At 40.3% G+C, this 22,497-nt stretch overlaps 1 long non-coding RNA gene across 1 annotated transcript in view; it reads left to right on the plus strand.

Moving 5' to 3' along the window:
- The window catches only part of LOC125616165, a 35,243-nt gene extending 13,946 nt beyond the window's left edge, over positions 1 to 21,297 (plus strand). Inside the window, exons 4-7 of the long non-coding RNA XR_007346813.1 lie at positions 11,464 to 11,579; positions 19,448 to 19,510; positions 19,986 to 20,138; positions 20,931 to 21,297. This is a non-coding gene — a long non-coding RNA (uncharacterized LOC125616165). The remainder of the gene's footprint in view (positions 1 to 11,463; positions 11,580 to 19,447; positions 19,511 to 19,985; positions 20,139 to 20,930) is intronic.
- Positions 21,298 to 22,497: the final 1,200 nt, after the last annotated feature.

The raw sequence follows: 22,497 nt of genomic DNA on the forward strand, positions 1-22,497 counted from the left end.
TCATGTACTGTAATAGTGCTTTCATATGACCATGCTGCATGAGTTGGCCCTTAGGTTATGGAAGTATTTTGTAGAAGTATTTCTAGAAGCAATTCCCACCCCACAATGAATAGCAATAAGTTAACTATGTATAGAGATGACTGTGAACCCCCTAAATATATCCTATTAAACCCAAACTAAGTATACCTTCAGCTCCACTTCACCTCAGCCAAGTTCCAAAAATACAATGGGACTCCAAAGCAACGCCACACAAGGTGTTCACAAGTGTGGTGAAAGAGATATTAAGAGTAGAAGAGTCTTGACTCATTACTGTTGAAATATTTTGCTTTTGCAAAGTTCATAAAACACATATGACCATGGGCTCTGCAGCTTATTCTTCATTCACATTGAGGCAAATCTGCCTCTGCTTATATACTCATCCTCAGTATCCTCAGTGGATTGGTTCCTAGACTCTTTGTAGATAACAAATCCGCAGATGCTCAAGTCCCTTATATAAAATGGTGTGGTATTTTTTTGCATCTAACTATGCGCACTACCTAGATTACTTCTAACTCTCATACCTAGCACACACCTGTACATCACTTCATTCGTGTGGATTCAGCATAGTACATCACATGTAGCAAATTCAAGTTTTGCTTTTTGGAACTTCATGACATTTTTTTAAATCCATGGATGTGGAAATTACACATAAGAGGGCCAATGTATCCATTTTGAAGCCCAGTTTGGTATTTGATCAATGACTGATAATTGAAGGAATCAAGAAATTAATCTGTAAAGACAATGAAGAAAAGGAAAGGCTCTGTGTGTGTGTGTGCCAGCCATGCGTGTGTGCCAAGGGCTTCTCTGCCTGATGAGGGGTCTTAGGGAAGCACAGGGGGCTGGTCGTAGAAAACTTTCAGGGATGTTGAGACAAAGGGGTCTGGTTTTCAGATCATGATTTTTTTTTCCCTAAAGCACAGGGTAGTCTTGGTTGACATATGAGAAGGCAGGCTGGACATGGCAGAAAAAGAGGATGAGAGGTTAGGTAGGGAGTGGGGAGCGAAGAACAACACGTACAGAGCTTCCTAATCAGGACTCCCATCTTCCCCTAGCAGTAGTGATTCTGTGTGTAGCTCCTGGAAGAAGAGCGTGGCAGAGGTCACCTGTGGGTCTGAAACCAAACTTCCTGAAGTGACCTGCCAGGGATGATTTCCCACTGGTCCTGGGGAAAAGGCATTGCTGAGCCTGAGGATTTATCTGTTTGTTTCCAGGAGGCCTCTATGATCAGCTCTTTTTCTGGTTGAGAAAGCAGGACAGGAACAGAGTGTGATCCCTGAGACCCATTTGTGCCCCTTGTGAGATCCAATCCTGAGCTAAGTGAGGCTTCATAGTCTCCATTTCCTTGTCCTCTGGGGCTCCAATTCTCTCCATTCATTCACGGATTCCATGATTGTGTATTAACTGTGTGTTGATGGCTACCACATGCCACACTACTCTAGAGCTGGGGACACTGTGGGGAAATAGACTGGCAGAGCTCCTGCCCTCATAGAGCTTCTAATCTACAGGAGGACAAAGAGTGTATCAGCAAACAAATGCATCCTGCAGCTCCTGAGGGTGACAAGGGTCATGGATAAAATGAAAAAGGGGGACCCACTGGGGGCTTGGTGGGGACGGCAATTTCAGGAGCATGCTTCCTTTTGAGGAGAGGACATCTGGGATGGGAATGTGGGAAGAGACAGTAAAGCAAGCATCCAGGAAAGAGTGTGTTAAAGGGAAAAGGAACCCTCTGACACCTGCCACCAAGAGGTGCTGGCCCATGGAAGGTCAGAGAGCACGTCAGTGTGTCCCACATGATGTGAAAAAGATGGAGACAGGGAAAAGAGGAGGCTGGAGGGAAATGGGCTCCATAGATTATGGTTTGGGGCATAATGGATTGGAGCAAATTACCTTATGTTTTTAGTAAACTAACTCTCCATTTTTGCGATTCCATCCATGCACCTAGAAGGGCACGTAGAAGGAGACCCTGGTGAATGGAAAGACCACCAGACCGGTGCCAGTAACAGCTTCAGGGAATTGTGATGATAATGGAAGGAGTCACAGGTCCCAGAGGAGCATCAGGGCACAGTAAATGGGTCTCACATGACCCACTCTGGGGCTTGTTCCAAACTGCCCAGACAATGAGCTGGCACCAGCTATGAAGAAATAATCTTTATAATAATGAAGACCACTTTGGTTACTCTGAGTGAATAAGCTGGAGTGGGATAAGTGAGGTAGGAGAGAGGCCAATTAGAGGATGATTACAATAGTTCAGCCTGGAGATGGCAGTTCATGGTCATGCCTGCAGAGACATATATTGGAGACAGAGTTGGGAAGATTTACTGACAATTGGTGAAGGAGAGTGAGGAGGGGGATGGTGTTATCATTTGCTGAGATAACAAGGACAAAGAGGAAAATAGAATTTTGGTAGGAACATTAAAAGTTCCATCATGGTATATTGAAAAGGACACTGGCCAGAGGAAATCTGAAGCCCAAGGGGGAGGTCAGGGCTGCATTTATATATTATCAGTTTTATTAGCTTCACCGGTGCTTCAACAATGCTGTGAGCAACCAGGAACATGTACAGTTCAATTGTTGCTAGTGGTACTGTGACAAGACACCTAGCTGTTCATCAGAACTTCTCGCTTGTCCAAAGAAGTGTTGTTGCAGGGAGCAGCTGCCCATGGCTCCCACTCAGTTTTCTGCCCCTGTTCCTTTTAGGTGGAAGTTCCTTGAACACTGATGCCAGGCCAAGACAGTGACCAAGTGATGATATCTTATCGATTCCCTCTCTTTCTTGTTTAACTGGCTAGATGCAGGTGATAACAAGTCCCCCGGGCACTACTGACACATATGGGCCAGAAAATTCTTTGCTGTGTGTAGTAGAATGTTTAGCAATGTCTCTGGCCTCCACCTACCAGATGCCAAGAGTACGCCCAATACTGAAAATAAATATCTCCAGACATTGCCAAATGTCTCTTGGAGGCCAAAGTACTCCTGGTTGAGAGTCTCTACCCTAAGATGGTGAAGCCACAAAATGGAAAACTCTGGATCTCTGAATCACTGCATGGATGACAGCCATCACTCTCTGATAAGAAAACTCACCTTGTACTTTCACATGAGTGTCTATTATATAAAATCATTAACATTTAAGGTCTTATTTGTTATTGCAACTGTGTTATTCTAAGCAGTCCAGCACCCTAGTGATGCCATAAGCAAAACATAGCAAAGCCTAAAAACTACCACATTCCTGCCTGTTCAGTCTGTGTAGATAAATCATCCAACTTCTCTGAGCCTTAGTTTTTATTCTCATCTGAAAAATAAAGAAATGTTAGACTAGATGTGTAGCTTCCAAACATTTAACACTATAATTCACTGGAAGAAATGCTCTGTGACCAAGGACACACATGAACTTCACAGAACAATGCTCACCATTATTGTGAGTGTGTAATTCCAATGCCAACAGGATGCTACACTGCTGTTGCAATTATGGGCATAAAGAACGTGTAAGAAAATAGGAAAATGATGATTTTATTGGGTTGAAAAGCAAGCAGTCCTGAGTTCTTTTCTCATGGCAATTATCTTGAACATATATGCATAAAACCCCATTTTTGCTTAGAATGTTTTTTTTAATGGAAAGGAAACCTAATACTACATTTCCAATCCAAAGAAAACCTGGGTTCTGGCCCCTGCAATGTTTCTGACAGACTGTATAATCTATAAAAGTGGTGAAAGGAAAATATGTGGCTTCCATTAGGAATTCTGGAGGGAGAGAGAGTGGCATTATTCAAAGCACATTCTAAGGACCAGTTCTATATAAATATAAGGTGTTATTCTGTTTGCCTTTCATAATGAGAAAGAATGAAATATTATGAAACTAAAAAAAAAACAAAAAACAAGACTGAGTAATTGCTGCCATAGACATTCACCAGAGCACCGAGGACAAACTCAAAAGGTAGTCTATTTTCCTGTCCTAACCCTTTTTCCTTACTTTAAAAAAGTCTGTCTTGAATCCACAGGCTATAGGGCCCCTGGCAGCTGTAGTAGAAGCGAAGGAACCAGCTTCTGTGGAGACACTCTCCTCCCTGCCAACCCTTTCTGGACCTTCAATGGAAAGTTTTATGAAAAGATACAATAGAGTCAAAAAGAAGAGAGAGGTGCAGTTTTTTTGAAAATTCTAATTTTCCCAACACCTTCCTCAATGGTTGCTTCCTTTGTGACATAGTCTGTGGGGGGATTATACATTACTTTGTCATTTGGTTCCAGAAGTTGGTAAACTGTTTAATAGCTCTCTGAAGAGTTATATTTTGTTGCTCACAACATAGACACCTCCTACGACTGCAATTTTCTGGACTTCAATTGCTAGTGAAATGTCTTTTGGAAACGCTAAGCAAGTATCAAGGGCACCGTTATCTTTCTTTTTCTACCCAGGTACATTAGTGTTTCATGCCTCAGTGGATAAGAAGAGAAATTATGGAAGGCAGAAGAGGGAGATCTGAAACAGATCTCAGGTGAAAGACAGAGTTACATATCAGTACCGAGAATGTATAGTAGGATGTTTCTTGTTCCAGAAAGATGGTATAATGGAATGTCATCATATCACCCTTCCCAGAATACTCCAGTCTTGAAATTCCTGGGCACTGTGGTTCGTATGAATAATTATGATGATGCTAACGAAAATAGTAATAGTGGGTAGTACTGATTTAATGATCTTTAAGTGATGGATACTATAGTAAGAAATGTATGTATATTGTTTCATTTAATCCTCATAATAACCCAAGAGGCAAATTCTATTGTTACACTCATTTTGTAAACAAAAAGACTGATGCTTCAAGAAGGTTCATAACTTGCGTGAGTATCAAACTTAACACATGACACAGGTAGCATTTGAACTTGAGTCTGTTAGAATCTCGTTCATGCTCTCAATCATTACGCTGTGCTGCCTTCTTGATGTTCATAAAGTGTTCACAGAGGATGTGCCTATGAAGGGGTCTCATGGGTATTTACACCACTGACGGTGATGATATCCTCTTTTGTTGACACCTTTCTCTTTTTTTCTTTTTCTTAGAAATAGTGCTTTTCCTAAAATCCAATTGTGTTAGCTCTAAAGCACCATGAGAACATTTCTTTGCTTCTTCACAATTTGTCAGTTTATAATATTCCCTAATTGACAATCTTGAATCCCTCTTTCTTTTGTAAATAAATCCCCTTTGCCTCATCACATGCCACATGGAATATGTCCTGGGTCCAGTCATACTGATTGGCCCAGGATGGGAGACATGATTCAGCTGGGCCAATCAGCGTTCTTCTCTTTTGCCCCTGGAGGTGATAGAGAAGTCTCTTTAGTTCAATAAACTGATAAATCATGTTTTTGTTTGTTTGTTTGTTTGTTTTCTATTTGACTTCAGTTATTTCAGGTTGGGTTTCTGAAAGAATCCTGGTTCATACGAACTTGTCCTCTGTTCTCAATTTTTGTTTTACTGTGGGCCCTGTATACTTCAGCTATTGAAGAATTTGTTTCTATATCAATAAAGACCAAGAAGTAAATTTGAGAATAAATAAAAAGTGAAGTAAAGATGGAAATGGGACCAATTAGGAAACATCTTCAATGTAGGTGTTGGAGGACATAGGTCCGAAGAAGTTATAATATTCCTTCTCAAAATATTAATTTAAATATGGGAAGAAGTTTTTGCAAGAAGGAGGTGTTACAGGAGATACCATCCTGCTTGCCTGTAGGAGAGTCATGAGGATTTTGTAGATCCAACCTTTGTCATTTTATGCCAAGTTTGAGGACCCATGATACTTTAGGCTTTATGAAATATTTCTCCTCTGAGCACTTGTGTTTGCATAAGTTTTCTATATTGGGTATGTATGTTTTTCTAGTAGAAGCTTTCTCCATTGTGTACATCTTTCTTCCCCCCAAGGGACCTATAAAGAAAAAAAAATCAGCTTGTTTTTCTAAATAGAGGTTTGTGCTAAACACAAAAATTGAGCTACAAGTAAATTCTGCTCTGATCTTGAGGGATAAAATAAACACAAAGCAATGCAGAGCTATGTTTTGCCAGAGCCAAATAGAACATGACGTTCAGAAGTTTCCAATTGAGTTCCGAAATTAGAATAAATCTTGGCAAAATGCGTACTCACGTCCCATTAGGAATCTTATCACTTGGACTCAGTTCTGGCTATTTCCACTCCTTACTCATTCCAGTAGCTCCCAGGAGGCCTGAGGACCTTTCTCCATGTGTTTTGGAGCTGCCCCAGGACTGCTGATTTTTTCTTTCTTGTTGGCAAGACTGTGCCCCAGTTAGGATGGAAATAGAGCATCAAGAAACCAGTCAGTGATCTAAGTTTTGAAGGCCCACTTCCAGCTCCACTGCTTCTAGAAAGCCCAGCTATTGCTACTGACTGCCTGGTTTTACAACTGCAACCCTTCTAGAAGCATTTGGTTATAGATGTTGAGTTTAACCTTTTGATTGGTCCTTGAGTCCTGGCTCACAGTGAAAGTTTCCCTGGATTATACATTCTTTAAGAATGTAGTTTATTTCCAGATTTGTAGCCTTCTTGGATAGGTCCTCTGGTTCAAGTGTGAGTTTGGGAGTTTCTATGAGTTCTTATCAGGAAGTTGCTGAAAGCATCCATATGGTTGCCAATAAGTGTCAAGCAAGGACAGGTAAGTATGTGCTGAGTTTTACCTTCCAGGAGCCAGGATACCACACTTCACCACCAGTGTGGACTTTTAAGTGCCTCTAAGTCCAAGACTTTATCTCATCTCCCCCTGTTCATGAATCAGAGCATAGACACTTGAGTTCACCAGTGTCATCTTTGACATTTAACATGCCATATTCATTCTAACCTCAAATCTTTGGCTCATCCCAGATTTTCCTCTTGAGATACTTCCCTCTATTCTCCAAATTCCCTTCATCCCTCAAACCCATCTCTGGCCTTACATGCTCTGCAAAGCATCCCTGTCAACAATTTCAACCCACATTGATTTCTTGCTTCTCTTTTTCCTCTGTCTCTACTATCATACAAAGACTTTGTGTCTTACAGTTTTCCGGAAGCATCTTGAAGTCAGGGCATGTATTTCAGGCTTCCTTTTATTTTGTATCTCTTGCAGTTTGAAAAATAGGTACTTGATATTTGCTCAAAGTACTTGGTATTTGCTCAAATTCAACAAAATTCGTAATCTGATTTAAAAAATGTGAAAAATCTGAACACTAAAAATTAGAGGTTGTAACTGAGATTAAACTGAAGGAGATCTAAATGGATCCTGAATGTTCTTATCACCCACAAAAGGTAACTGTGTGAGGTGATGGCTATATTAATTAGCTTGATTAATTAGCTGATGGTGATGATATCCTCTTTTGTTGACAAAATTTATATGTACATTAAAACATCACATCTTATACCTTGGACATGTACAGTTTTACCTCAATAAAGCTGATGAAAAAGAAGCCCTAAATAGATGAAAGTATAGCTTCTGCTCATAGATTGGACCACTCAACATTATGCTGCAAAAATTATCTTCCTAACAGTGAAAAGGCAAAAATTTTCAGAAATAGCACATAAAGTATATTAAACATAAAATTGAAAAATTAGACTACCTTAAAAATAAGAATTTGTAAATCCGGGTGCCCCCTTGCTAGTACTTTATCAAAGTGTGGAATATGATATGTCAAGAAATTTGTAATGTTTTGAACAACCAACAATAAAAAATTAAAAAAAAAAAAAGAAAAAAAAATAAGAATTTGTTTTTTATCAAAAGACACCATTAAGATGAGAAAACATTATGTCACATATCTGAAAAGGACTTATAATCAACTATAGAAAGATCTCCTATAAATTATTAAGAAAATATGGAAACCTCAGTAGAAAAATATGCAAAAGACTTGTGGAGACAGTTTATAAAAGAAGAAATCTGAATGGCCAATAAACACATGGAAAGATGCTTCTAACCATCCTTACTCATCAAGAAAATTAAAATTAAAATCCTGATCTCTTAAAACATAGCCACTGGAATGGTTAAAATAAAAATATTCAAAACTAAGCAATGATGATAATTTGGAACGTCTGGGCCTCTGCACATGCTTAGTATATGATGCAAGTATGCAGTCGGTACAATCACCTTTCAAATCTATCTCATTGAACCCACTAAAGCAGAACATATGTATATCATATGAAATAGCACTTCCACTCCTAGGTAAATATGAGCACATATGCTTATCAGAAAACATGTGAGCAGAATATTTATAGCAACACTATGCACAATAACCAAAAGGCAGAAACAGCCCAAATATTTGACAACCAAATGGGGAAAGAAAGATGGTATAGCCATACAATGAAATTTGTACAACAATGATAATGAGCAAAGTATTGAAACATGAGAAAAACTTGGATGCATCTCACAAACACATCATATATTTAGCAAAGGGAGTCAAACACAAAGAGTATCTACTATATCATTCCATTTTTTTTTAAGTTCAAAATGAAGCAAAACTAGAGGGCCACAGGAGGACTGTGGAGATGCAGAACTGTTCTTCATCTAGGTGGTGGTTACAAGGGTTTGTTCTTTTTGTAAAAATTCATTGAATTTTACATGTATGGTTAATGAGCTTTTTATGTCTATATGAAGTATTTATACTCAAAAGCAAAATGCTATGACCTAGAATGAACTGCCACTCAGCGGGGATTTTTCCCAGTGCGTCACTTCTGCTCGTAAGCTCTGGAGTAGAAAATGAGGAAAGTTTGATTTAACAAACATACTCATAAATCAAATTTCAAACCTCATCTTGACCTTGCAAAGAATAAAGCATGGCTCTGAGCTACTCAACTCCTCCTGCTTCAACAAATTGACCCATAAAACCATTTTATAGATGTCACTTTGCTTTGCTTTCAACAAGGAAAGCATTTTTACTAATAACATTCTCATCCTCATTATCTCCCCATTGTAGCTCATCTCCTGGCTTAGAATTTCGTATGTCTCATGACGATGATGAACTTGTTGAAATGTGAATTATAATTATATATATTATTTTCTTATTCCACTACCCCACCTTTGCAGGGCAAAGTAGCTCTGTGCTGTTCATTTGAGTACACAAGAAAGGCTCAAAGCTAGATTTTTTTAAAAAAAATTAATTTAATTAGATTAACTTCAAAATTTGGAGTGAGAAGCTAAGTGGGTAGCTCTAGCTGCATCTGAGTAAGCCTTAGATTCTCCCTTTTGCAAGTGGAGTAGAAGGTCATCATTCCCACTAAAAGTCCATTATAGTGTTGTAGAGCTACATTCTTCAACACAGTAGCCATTGACCACATACAGGTATTTAATTTAAATTAACTAAAACTACGATTTAAAGTTCAGCTGCTCAGGTGCACTATCCATGTTAAGAATGTGATCCCAAATTTGATTCGTGAAGCTTGTTCTTAGATATTCCAATTGACTTAGGATAGTCCAGCCAGAACATTCTTTGTTGAAGGCAAATTGCAAAATATAGTCTCCTGTTTTTGTGTAAATTCTATCAAGTCTACCAAAATAAAGTGAGCAAGTATTAGATATGAAGCCTAATGTCTTGAATTTAAAATGTTTATACTTAAGCACTAATTAACTGGAACTTTGATGGTGTAATTAGTCATTTAATACCTGTTTCCTTATCTTTCCCCATGGACAGTAATACCACCCCTTAGAATTATTGGGAGAATTCATTGATGCCTGCTTTCATTCAACTTTCTTTTTTTAAAAAAAAATTTTTTTTAGTTGTAGATGAACATAATGCCTTTATTTTATTTATTTATTTTTATGTGGTGCTGAGGATTGAACCTAGTGCCTCACACATGCTAGGCACACGCTCTACCACTAAGCTACAACCCCACCTTCATTCAACTTTCAACATTTAACATTTATTCAAAACTACTCTGTGTGTCAGAACCTCCATTGGTGGGGATTTTCACAAAGAACTCACAGTCCAGCTGGTGATTTGCTGCATATTTCTCAGCCTTTTAAAAATTATTTGCCTCTGATATTTTTAAAAACAATCTCCCTCATCCACCCATGAAATTTTAATACCACACACACTATGTTAGTCAGTTTTTCATCACTATGACCAAAATACCTGACAAGAACAACTTAGAAGAGGAAACATTTATTCCAGAGGTTCAGTCCATTGTTGGCCAACTCCATTGCTCTGGGCCCAATAAGAGGCAAAACATCATGATGGAAGGGCATGGTGGAGGAGTGTTGTTCTACTCATGGTGGCCAGGATGCAGAGAGGGCAAGTGGATGGGGATACAGGGAAGATGAACCCTTCCAGGACATGCCCCCAGTTACCTGCCATCTCCAGCCATGCCCCATCTACCTACAGTTACCACCCGGTCAGTCTATCCAAACTAGGATAAACAAACTACCTTATAACTCTCACAATGCATCATTTCATTTCTGAATATTCCTGCATTAATACAGGGGATTTTGGGGAACACTGCATATCCAAACCACAACACACTATTTGTTTATGTATCTTGTGCATATCTGTGCTTTATAATAAAAAGCAAAAATTTCCAGTCTCTCCCCTGCCAAGAACCACTTCTGGCTCCCTTAGGGAGACACCTCCCCATTGAGAATGAGGAATGTAAATGATGACAGGAGTGTAGCAGATGCACCAAGATAAAGAGGCACAAACTGCTCAGTTTGTCTCACTGGGGGTGCAGCTGTTATGGGTGAAGCCAGGAAAAACTTGAGGGAGAAAAGCGGGGTGCTGGTGGCCTTCTGATTCCTTCTACAAAGAAGGAATCAGAACTACAGGGCAGCCCCAGGGAGGGTGCAAGGTGAAGCAGTGTGCCTTCTCCTGATTGGGTGTATGAGGGGTGCTGATGTGGAGGGGGGTCAGCCTCACAGGTCCTTGAATGCTGAGAGTAACCCTTGTCACAGAGACATTAGGAACATATAAAAGTTTTAAGAAGGGGAATGACTTGCTCAAACTGATACATTTGCAAGTTCATTTGGGTTTTGTGTGGATGAACAGGAAAATCTGCTCAGAGATAGAGGCAGAAATCTTGACTTGCATGAGCAGTTACCTCTGACATTAAGAGAGGCAGATGGAGAGAGTTTGGAATACAATTAAGTGACACAGTTTATGTGCAAGCAGCTGGAATGCTGCAGGTAATTTTTTAATAGTGTTTCTTATTAGGATTTGGGCTTTGGAAAACATTTGGTGGCTTAGCATTAAAGATGCATCCCAGAGGTCAAAAACCAGATTTCTGAAAAGTTTGATATTTGTGTTTTTTAAAAAATATTTTTAGTTGTAGATGGACACAATACCTTTATTTTATTTATTTTCATGTGATGCTGATAATTGAACCCAGTGTCTCACACATACTAAGCAAGTGCTCTACCACTGAGCCACAACCCCAGTCCAAGGTTTGATATCTGTTAAATCCATGTTTTGTTTTGTTTTTGAGGTGAAACTGCAGAGTAAATCTGGACAGTGAGTTCCAGGGGACTGCACAGGCTGTTCTTCATTGGTACCTGGATCACTGAGCTGGCAGATACCACAAACACTGCAGAAATATGACAGGTCAGTACAGGCTTGGGCATTCTCAGACCTGTGCAGGGTTTTATTCATTAACTTCAAGTGCTCCCTTGTCTCATCTTTAGCCACATGTGAATCCACTGGCTATATCAGTTGTGGTACTTGCCATCTCCTCTACCCAGGTCTGTTCTCTTCTTTTGTTATTTTATTTTATTTTTTGGCAGTACTAGGGATGGAGCCCAGGGCCTCACACTTGCTAGGCAAGCATCCTACCACTGAGCTACATCCCCAGCTCCCTGCCTGTCTTCTAGTGATTGCCCAATCTGTCACCAACACCCCTGAGAAGTGACCATACTCTCGTGTTTGCAATTGTAAATTAGGCCACTTTTGGTTGATCCAACACCAAGTTACTTGTTTCTTGTCTGTCAGTAGCTTTTAGGATTATGAAAGATTCAAGAAAGCAGCAGCGATGTAACAGGCAGGAAAAGTGAGGAAAGTTCTCCTGTGAATGGCCCTTCCATGAAGTGGAGGGGCAGGGTCAGTGGCTTTTTGGCAATAGGAGGACTGTTTGCCATTCCTGGAGTGGGCAAGGCTTCAGAAGGTGGAGCCCAGGGGTGGGGCTGTTACTTCTTTCCGTGATGGGAAGCAGGCAGCAGCTGTCCCTAGAAGCTTGTCTGACATGGGCCTGAGGAGGACAGGAAGGCATCTGTCCACTGTCTTGGACCCTGGGATATATACTAAAGCCTTTTCCCTTTAACTTTATGCAGAGCATGCTCCTCTTGTTTGACTTGGAATTAAAGACTAGTGCTTCTTTTGCCTCTTCTGAATCAAATCCATGCCCAGGTGGCCTCTTCCTCCCTCTCATCTTTATCATAATTTTTTTCTTTCCAGCTTCCAGAACCCACCACAATGGAGCAGATAGTAAGAACTGATAGACTTTTCCCCACCACCCCTTTGAACATCCTGCTCATTAGCTTCCCCAGCTCCATTTGGGTTCCCACAATGACTGTCAGACTTACCTGACCTTAATTGAACTGCCAACTGGGTTTTACAATGTTGGTCTTTGCTCTCACATGGAGACAGTTTAGAACCCTGCTTGTTGATTTGCAATGAAACTTAGGCACAGGACCCTGGTGTTATGCTGGCCCAGGGTGTAGGAGATGGATTCATCCAGGCCCACAGTTTCCACTTAGCTTTCCTTATCTAAGAAGAGGTTGGAGCCAAAGATAGTTAAGGAAGGTTGCAAGAGATCCCCCGAATGTTCCAGTAAGCCCAGAGCTTCTGACGGGCTGGAGTTCCATCCTGGGTGAGGGCTACTTAGCTATTAAAAGAACATAGCCAAAGAGTGCTGACTTGCTTCTGGAGAGAGATCTTTAGTGCTGGGTCATGGTTCCTGACATAGCCAATGTTTAAAAATTAACTGGAGGAAGAGCTTTGGGAATATGTAAAATAAACACCAAAAGAATGCAAAGCAGGAACTGGAGACCAATACACTGTTACAGACTCAGGATTTTCAGCAACTTCAAGAGGATGAACAGTGATGTCAGATTCAGGGAAGAGTGAAAACTGCTAATGAGAAATGTGAATGATTTTACTACTAACTTCATAGGGCAAGAGAGATGTAGTGGGCCATCATGAATCAGAAGAGCCTTCAGGTCTGCGGTGGATGATAAGGTCAGAGCACAGGATCCAACACCACAAATTTCACATGGCCCAAATTGAGCAGGTCTGTCTGGCCTAATTTCTATTGACTGGAGCTAGTTATCTATTGTATGATTACAGAATTATCTATTATATGGTTACAAGCCATGGCTATAATTGAATGAAGATATATTTGGTGCATAATCCAGTGAAATATTTTAACAATTTATTTGATCATTCACTCTTTTAGTAAATATTAACTGAGCACAAAGTACATACCATACACTGAACTAGGTGCTAAAAACACAATAGTAACCGAGATTGACATGGCCAGAGCCCAGTCTATCAGGGGAGATTGACTAGTAAAATCACAAAATTATTAAACCAGTAAAAACACAAAATTATTCCAAATGATAATCCTCATTAGCAAATGAAAGTACAAGGTTCTGGACAGCACAGAGCAGGAAGATCAGGCCTGATTTGGGGAGAGGAATTCAGGGAATGTTCCTTGAGAAAGTGAGTTCTGAATTCATGGACGGTTGTAGAGCTATGTTCTTCAACACAGTAGCCATTGACCACATATAGATATTTAATTTAAATTAACTAAAACTACAATGAAAAGTTCAGCTGCTTAGGTGCATTATCCATGTTCAAGTGATCAATAGTCATCCGCAGCAAGTGACTGCCATATTTTTATTATACAGTTATAGACATTTCCATTATTGCAGGATGTTATACATACTGAATGGTGCTTCTATATAGGATTTAACTAGCTGGAAAGGAGCACATGGTGGGGGGATATATAAACACCTTGAGCAAAATCAAACAAACAAAAAGATGCTATTTATTTTGGAGAAGCTTAATTGTAAGGGAAGAAGGAAAGAAGTACATAGAATGTTAGTTGATGATGACTTTGGGCCATAGGTTTCGGTGAGGGATCAGAGGACACAGGAAATTTTCCCTCCTCCTATTTTCTAACACAGACACTGAACAATTAATCCCTAGGCATTTGTTCAGTTCTAATTCCCAGATGGGCCCCCGTTCTGAGTCCTTGCTCCGGTTCCCACGTATACAAAATAAAGACCAAAAAAGCTGAACAGAGAAATAATATTGTGCTTGAATTGTTCAGTAAAATATAAAATGAGTGACAGAGAATTGACAATAAGTTTCCAATTGTGTGGTAAAAATCACACATAACTAAATACAGTTGGGCCTCTGTATCCATGGAATCCAACCAACCACGGATGGAAAATATTCAGGAAAAAAAATTGTGTCTGTACTGAACATATGTAGACATTTTTTCTCTTGTCATTATTTCTCAAACAATATAGTATAACAACTATTTACATAGCATTTATATTAGGTATTATAAGTAACTTAGAGATGATTTAAAGTATATGGGCAGATGTACATAAGTTATATGCAAATACTATACATTTTTATATAAGGAACTTGAGCATCCGTAGACTTGGGGGTCCTGGAACCAATCCCTCATGGATACAAAGGATGACTGTATCAGCTATTGCCCTGTTTTCTGCCTTTTGCCACAGTGCCCTGCCCTCTGCCCTTCACATAAATGCAATTGTTCCCAAGCATTCTTTCCTGGGCCCTGATCTGTTTTCACTCGATTCTCTTTTCATTCTTCCCTTCTAAGTGTGGTTGTCTACTACGTGACTTAGCATATGATCCATGTACTGACCATTTCCAAGCCTCTGATTCCAGCCCTGGCCCTCCCTTCTGAGCCTCAGACTTGAATTCAAGTGTCCACTAAGAGCCTCCAACTGTCTGTCCTCAGGATAGTGCAAACTCATTCCTGTGGTGCCCACCCAAGCTGCGCCTTGGTTCCCAACTCAGCAGTGGCAATGCTATGCCACCAGAAACCAGGAGACTGGGCCTCATTCTGACTTCCCACTGACAGCCCATCAGTCACCAGCCCTGTGGATTCTGTCCTCAATAATCTCTTAAATTTATTGACCCTCTCCCCTTCCCTTCCACATTATCCTAATTTAAAATGCACAGCCTGGATGATATAACTGGTTCCTATCCAGTTTCCTTAGTTCCAGTCTCAGCCCTCCCCAATCCATTCCCTGCACTCCAACTATGCAATCCTCTCAAATCTGATAATGCCTTTCCATTTTGTAATACCTTTTAGTGCCCGCATTACAGTGGTCCAAGTGATTATCTGTGGTTACGCTCCTCTTGATTTGGCCCTGATTACTTCTCTAGATGCTTTTCTTATCCTTTGTACTTTGTATGTTATTCTCCAGACACACTTAGCTTCATTTAGTTCCAGGAATCCAGCATGCTTAACTTTGTATTGGGATCTGTACACATGTTGTTTCCAGAAACATTTTCACGTCCCCACCCTCTTTGCCTGATTTGCACAGTTTAGATGTTATTTTATCCAAAAAGACTTCCTCAAATTCCCTTGTGCAAAGTTAGCTGTCCCTCCCACAAAGGAGTAGGTAAGTGGGTCAAATAGTGGGCCCCCAAAGAGATGTCCCTATCCTAATTCCTGGGACATGAAAATGTTACCTTAGTTGGAAAAGGCATCTTCATAGATATAAACAAGTAAAAAAATCTTGTTGCATCATCTGAAATATCCAGGTAGACCTTAAACACAATGACAAGAGTCTTTATAAGAGACATACAGAAGAGAAACAGAGAGAAGTGGAAAAAGACGTATGAAGGAGATAAAGATTGGAGTAATCTCTCACAAGTCAAGAAACCAGGAGTCACCAGAAGTTTCAAGAGTCAAGGAAGGATTCATCCCTGGTGCCAGAGGGCATGTGGTCCTGTTGACACCTTGAATTTGGACTAGAATTCTCCAGAACTGTAAGAAAATATATTTCTGTTATTATAAGCCACCAAGCTTGTGGTAATTTGCTACAGAAACCCTCAGAATCAAAAACATTCTCTCTTTACTTCTGATCACACTGCACTAAAGTGGCCTTGTATGTGTGCCTAACTTCAGTGAGCTTTTCATGAGGGCAGGAGAATGCATGTGTTGCTTCCAATTGTATCCTCCACCATGGCCCAGTACCTGCTACTGACAAAGCAATCCATTGTCCTTTGATACAAGAATGAAATGCTATTGGCTGATACACACAGGATGAGCTTTGGGAGGAGTTGGACTTGAGCTGCTGTGACAAAATGGGCAGGATTTGGGTAACATCAAGAAGGGAGTGATCATTCCCAGCAACTGGAACCACATTAGTGAGGGCCTGAAAATGAGAATGGACATAACATGAGATTAGCCTGACTATAGGAGAAAGTTCTGAAATAAAGCTGGACGAGCACTAAGGTGAACTCTTGGGACTTTCTCCTGCAAGACAGAACTTCCTCACAGGTGTACTCAGCAGCTTCTATGATGCTCAGCAGTCATAGTATGCCATGGCATCTTTCTCTAGCATGGCTGGCCTTAGGGCTTCAGGTCAATCTACAGTCATAGTTTGCCATGGCGTCTGTTTTCTCCAGCATAGGGATTCAGGGCAATCTACTATAGCATAGAAATATTATTTCTTTGTGTGTCATGGTTTAACATAGACTGGGAAAAACTGATAAGGTTAGGAGTCATTAAAACTTCTTGAATTAAAACATGAGTAAGATCAGCTATGTACTTGCTAGCCTGAGTACAAAATAAAAACGTGGGCCCTTGGTACAGAAATCATTAGGAATTTCAAGATGCAATAGCGGAGCATTCAACCAAGTGAGGTGACTTCTAAGCAGGGATTTTATGTAATTGCACAGGTCTCGCACCCAAGAAACTGCCCCTGACTATGAAGGAAGATTTGCTAAAGATGGATAGGAGATTGTTGTGAGATGTGTTGAATGGATCGGGAGTTGGGGTGAGAGGGTTACATCAGGGGGACAAGGTGGGAGGTAATTCAGGAAGACAGAATGAGGAGACCTTGGTCTAAGACAGTTTCCTGGGAATGCAAAAAGGAGGAAAAAGGTAAACCCAACTGATGGTATGCTCCCAGAGTCAGGGGTATTTCTGGATCTTTCCAGACTTTTCAGTGCATGGGGGAGCATCAGGGGAGCCCTCTCAGAATGCAGTTGCATGGTGTGTTTCATTGATGTTGCACTGGAAACTGCATCAAGCAGGAATAACTAGAATTCAACAGAGATGGGAGTGAACATGGGCATTTTTACTCCACAAAGGAACCCCGTGGGTATTGGATTGTTTGCTCAACAACTCTACGACTTTGGTGAGGGAGGTGGATGGAAAGGCAATGGAAGACAGGCCACCCTCAGATGCCTCTGGAGGCCCAGTGAAGACGTGAACGTGTGAGGTTGAGGAGTGACCAGGACCTTCATGAACACCTAATTGCCCAAAGGCAATGGTCACTGTACAACTTTAGCCCATCATGGCCCTGTAAGGACACAAACAAGGACTGGAGACCATAGCTGCAGACTCTTAGAAGGAGAGGATCCAAAATTGTGAGATCTTCCCCAATTTTTAAGTTTTGAAAATTAAGTTAAAATTATGTATATACATATATATGTATATAGTTTCCCTCCAGAATGGGAAACAAGGGCATGAGGCAGAGCAGACTCCATATATACTAAAGAAGACACAGCCCCCCTAAGCCTCACTTTTCCCATCATGGGGATAATTTTATTACCTACATTTTGGATTAAATAATGTCATTTAGGTAAAGTACAGAAGCCAGCCTTTGCCATATAAAAGCTAAATAGATGCTGGCCATTATAGTTCTTAAGCCTCTACTACATACCAGGTTCTTTGCTGTGCATTTTATATATTCTCGTTTATTTTATGCTCACATCCATTCTGTCAAGTAGGCTTTATTACAGTTTCTAACCCATTCCCTAAAGGTGGGTTAGAAATGAGCATTCAAAGATATAAAGTCACTTGCTTCAAATCACAGTCTGTAAGAGTGAGCAAGAATTCAAATTTCATTATTTCTGCCTCCCAAGGTATTGCTTTTTCAATGATGTCACTTACCTGGTACTGACTTTAGTATTTTCTTCTGGCAGTTTCTTGGAAGAATGTTCTAGCAAATGGTATTTTTTTTAAAGTTAAAACAAATTTCAAAAAGAGAAAATATAGTCTCTTTCCTCTTGCATACTCAAATACATACACCTATGTACACACCTGCTCAAAACGAATGTCATAAAAGTGCCAGTACATTTTCCCCCATCCAATGGACTGTTAAATAACATTGTTTACACTCATTAGCTTCTGTGTTTTTTCAATTCTATGGGACAATTATCGCATTCCTATTCTGCCTCAAAGGTGAAGAAATTGACAGTATAATGAATATGAGACTTGGTACAGGCCCTAAGGCAAGAGATTAACAGGGAGGACCCTAATGCCTTTATTGAGAAGACTTACTCCCTTGGGTCCACTCAGGAATGGTGACAGGTGTCAGAGCCAAGCCTGGGGCCCCAGGGCCTCTGTGCCCTGAGAGGCAATTAGCTATCTGCTCAGTGGCCTACAATTCATGTATATCCTCCAGTCCTGCAAATTGATCAGCCCATTTCCCTCTTTTCCTGGGGGCTTTCAACTCTGGACTTGTCTACCTAGAGTCTTCCAGCAACCAGAATTTCTTTTCTGAAAAAATTGAAATGAGGAGGAAAAAAGAAAGAAAGAAAAAAAGAAAGAAAGAAAGAAAGAAAGAAAGAAAGAAAGGACGGACTTGCAGTGCTGATGTCTGAAATTAGCAAGAATTTTAACTTGTTCCTGGAACAAATTCTAGGGCATTGGAATTGCGAATGGCATTGGGTAGGGTGGGGGGAGGACCCAGCTGGGCAATCCAGAATGATGAGATTCATGGCAAACAGCTTTGTTTGATTCTTTTGACTGTGGCCAAGCCAGTAGGGCTGACAGCATGATGTTCTCAGTAACAGCCTCGACAACAACATGATTTGTTTTTCTTCCAAAGCTGAAAACGGCATCTCAGCCTGCTTTCTTCTGAACCTGTGGGATGCGAGGGCTGATTTCAACCTCCAGAATGGGAAACCAGGGCATGAGGAAGAGCAGACTCCAGTGCAAATGTCATCTGGCAATCCCTTTTACTTAAACAACATACATTTTTAATTTGGAATAACTTGTTTCATCTTTTAATAAGTAAGATTTCAGATTAAGATGTTCCTCTTTCTAACCACCAGATTGAAACTCAAGATTGTCTTCGGCCAAGGGCCACGATATCTGTGCTATTTCTATAATTTACAGCAGAAACCGAGTCTTGAAGCTTGGCCTTGGGTTCATGTCTGCTTAAATGGGTTATTTTTCTGGATTGTTTCAGGGAATTGGGAAGATGTAAAGTAAGCCTCAGTTTCCCCCAAAAGGAAAGCTGAAAGCTGATAAGGTATGTAGACCACTAATAAAAATGATGGTAGCGGTTAGCTAGTGGTTAATAATGATTGCAAGTGATTTCAAATCTCATGCACTACAAGAAATGCTAGAGAAGTAATTGATAGTTCTCTTGCTTTCTTTGCCACTAAAAGAAAGCCTCTAGCCAGATCTGTGCTCTAATACTGCAGGGAAATTGTGAGTCACCAAAAGAAATGATCCCTGCCCCTAGTGTCCTTGCCATCTAGTGCAAGAGCAAGGTGCGCATGGTTGCACTCATGGGTTCACGGTGAAAAAGAGGCACAGGCTCCAATGTGTGCTTTGTGCGAGTTCATTTCCAAGTCAGTGATTTGAACTCAAATTGCATCTGCCAATATAAATTATATTATAGAGGCTGAGAGAATTCTTGGGCTGGCAAACCACAACACATTTTTTCTTTTTCTGACAGTGTAGGATTTGTCCACCTTTTATACTTTTGTCTCTACCCATAGATGTGATCCCTAGCAAATTCCAGAGGCTCCACGGCACCATCCTGCTGGAGAGAATGATTTCCTCTCTCTTTCCATATGGACTCTGCTTTCTTAAGAGTTCCAGTGGGAGTGAGAATATGGTACATGACCGTTGGCAGGAGGAGCAAGTGGCAGGTGAGGCTTCCAAGACATTCAAGGCATGGTTTGTCTTCAGAAAGGGACTTAAACTTAGCCAGTATAAGCCAAGGGGTTTTAGGGAACACCTTCTTGGTGAGTCCCTTAGCCTTTAGGGACTCTTGGAAACTCAGTTTCCTCATCAGGAAGATAGGAACAACAACAATAATAAATGACGCTTCCCGTAGGGGCTTGTTGTAAAGAAAGGAGAGAGGGCACGAGATAATGCAAAGTGATTCTGTCACATAGTTGGCATGTAGGAAATATGGACTACGGGTCTAGTCGTGAAAGAGACAAGATGTACAAATGTTTTGATAAGTTCAAGTACACAGAATGCAGACTGTGTATATACAGGCTGAGAGACAGGACTGAAATTGTCTGGGTTTCAGGTGATTTGGGAGCAGCAGAGAAAAGCTATCTAGGTCAGCACCAGGAAACTTTCATGTGGGTGACCCTTCATAGGGCATTGAAATGTAACTGTCCTGTATTATGTTTGACTACCCTCTTCCTGCCATCCTAGCATCTAAGGGACAAAGAATAGTACCCAGCAACATGCTCCACACTGGCATCTTGAAAAAGAGGAATTAATTGTGACTAGATTGACTCATGCAAATTGATGAGGAGAGCTCCTCTGGGGAATCAGGAACCCTCCCAGCACAAACACCAAGACTGATGTCCTGGACTATAGTAGCTTTGGGACTTTGGCCAGAGAGAGACAGATGTTGCCTACCTGGCTAAGGATTCAAATGAGATTACACGTGACCCTAGGTGAGGTGTTTTTCTTTGTTCCAGTGGTCCTTCATGTCCTAGAAATCCAACAACATTGAATCCGTTCCCCGCATTTCCCTGATGGACACTCTTGGTCTACACACAGGAACCGTTCATCGATCCTGCCCTCTGGAGATGGCACTTCTTAGATTCTTAACACAACAACATGGCTTAAAGATAAAGAAAACAGAACTTTGAAAATATAAAATAATGGTAACATTGACAGACATCTGGAGGAGGAGGATGTAAGATAAGTGTTAAAACACTGTTCCTTGGGGCTGGGGTTGTGGCTCAGCAGTAGAGCATTTGCCTAGTACGTGTGAGGCCCTGGGTTCAGTCCTCAGCACCATATAAAAATAAATAAATAAAATAAAGATATTTTGTCCAACCACAACTAAAAAGTAAATAAATATTTTTTTAAAAAAATACTGTTCCTTGAAGTTATTGACTGGAGAGTAAACCAGTGCTATCTAAAGATGTTGAAAGAGTCTCCAAATGCATAATTGAGCATTCTACATATAGCTGGTAGAAAAACCTTAAAATAAATAAATAAAACTAACCAAACTCAAGACAAGGCCAGTAGTACAAGAAAGCCAGAGAATATAAAGGGGATTTTTTCATCTTTTGGAGAAGTGAGTCAAAAACAATAAAAAGCCTGCTAAAAAGTTTATAAAAAAAAACATATAGGTATATCAGTTAGCTTATGTTAGACTATAATGAGGCAATAAACAATGTCCAAATATTAAAACAATAGCTTTAATATTTAATTTTCTTGTTCAGCTCCCATTTCTGTGGCTTTGGTAGCTAGCCCTGCAAAAGACCCCAGTGATCCTTGCCTCTGGGAATGCAAGGGTACCTTGCATTGTACCTTCCCAAGTGATGCCAGAGTTGGTCCACGTGACTCTATAATACAGCAGAAATGTGATGAACTATCACTTCTGAGATGAGATAATCTCCATTATGGGTATGTACTATCTCTCTCTTGGGTGGATCCACCTGCCATGTTGAGCAGCCTGGTCCACAGAGCTATACCACAGGAGAATATCTTCAGGATCCAGAGCGAAGAGTTATTAGACTTGACCAAAAGTCACAATCCATAGAAGGCAAAATTGATAAATTACAAATGTAAAAATCTTTACTCTCTGAAAGATCCTCTTAAGAGAAGCAGAAGTCAAACCACATAATGAGAACATACTTTTAAATAGCCAGGCATGGTGGAGCACACTGTAATCTCAGCAGCTTGGGAGATGAGGCAGGAGGGTCACAAGTTCAAGGCCAATCTTGGCAACTTAGTGAGACTGTCTTAAAATAAAAAAATAAAAAGGACTGAGGATGTAGCTCAGTAGTAAACTAGTAAGGGTTCAATCACTGCCATAAACTAAATAAATAAATAAGAAAAGAAAAAAGAAAATATTTGCAAATTGCACATCTGACAAAAGGTTATTATCTGAACAAAGAATTCTCAAAACTGAACAGTACAAAAAACGAACAATTCAATGAGAAAATGGGCAAAACATATAAGGAGACATTTCATCAAGAATATACAAATGACAATGGGTATATTAAAAGATGTCCAACATCAAAACCCATT

This window comes from Marmota marmota, unplaced genomic scaffold, assembly GCF_001458135.2.
Source record: "Marmota marmota marmota unplaced genomic scaffold, marMar, whole genome shotgun sequence".
Taxonomy (NCBI): Eukaryota; Metazoa; Chordata; class Mammalia; order Rodentia; family Sciuridae; genus Marmota; species Marmota marmota.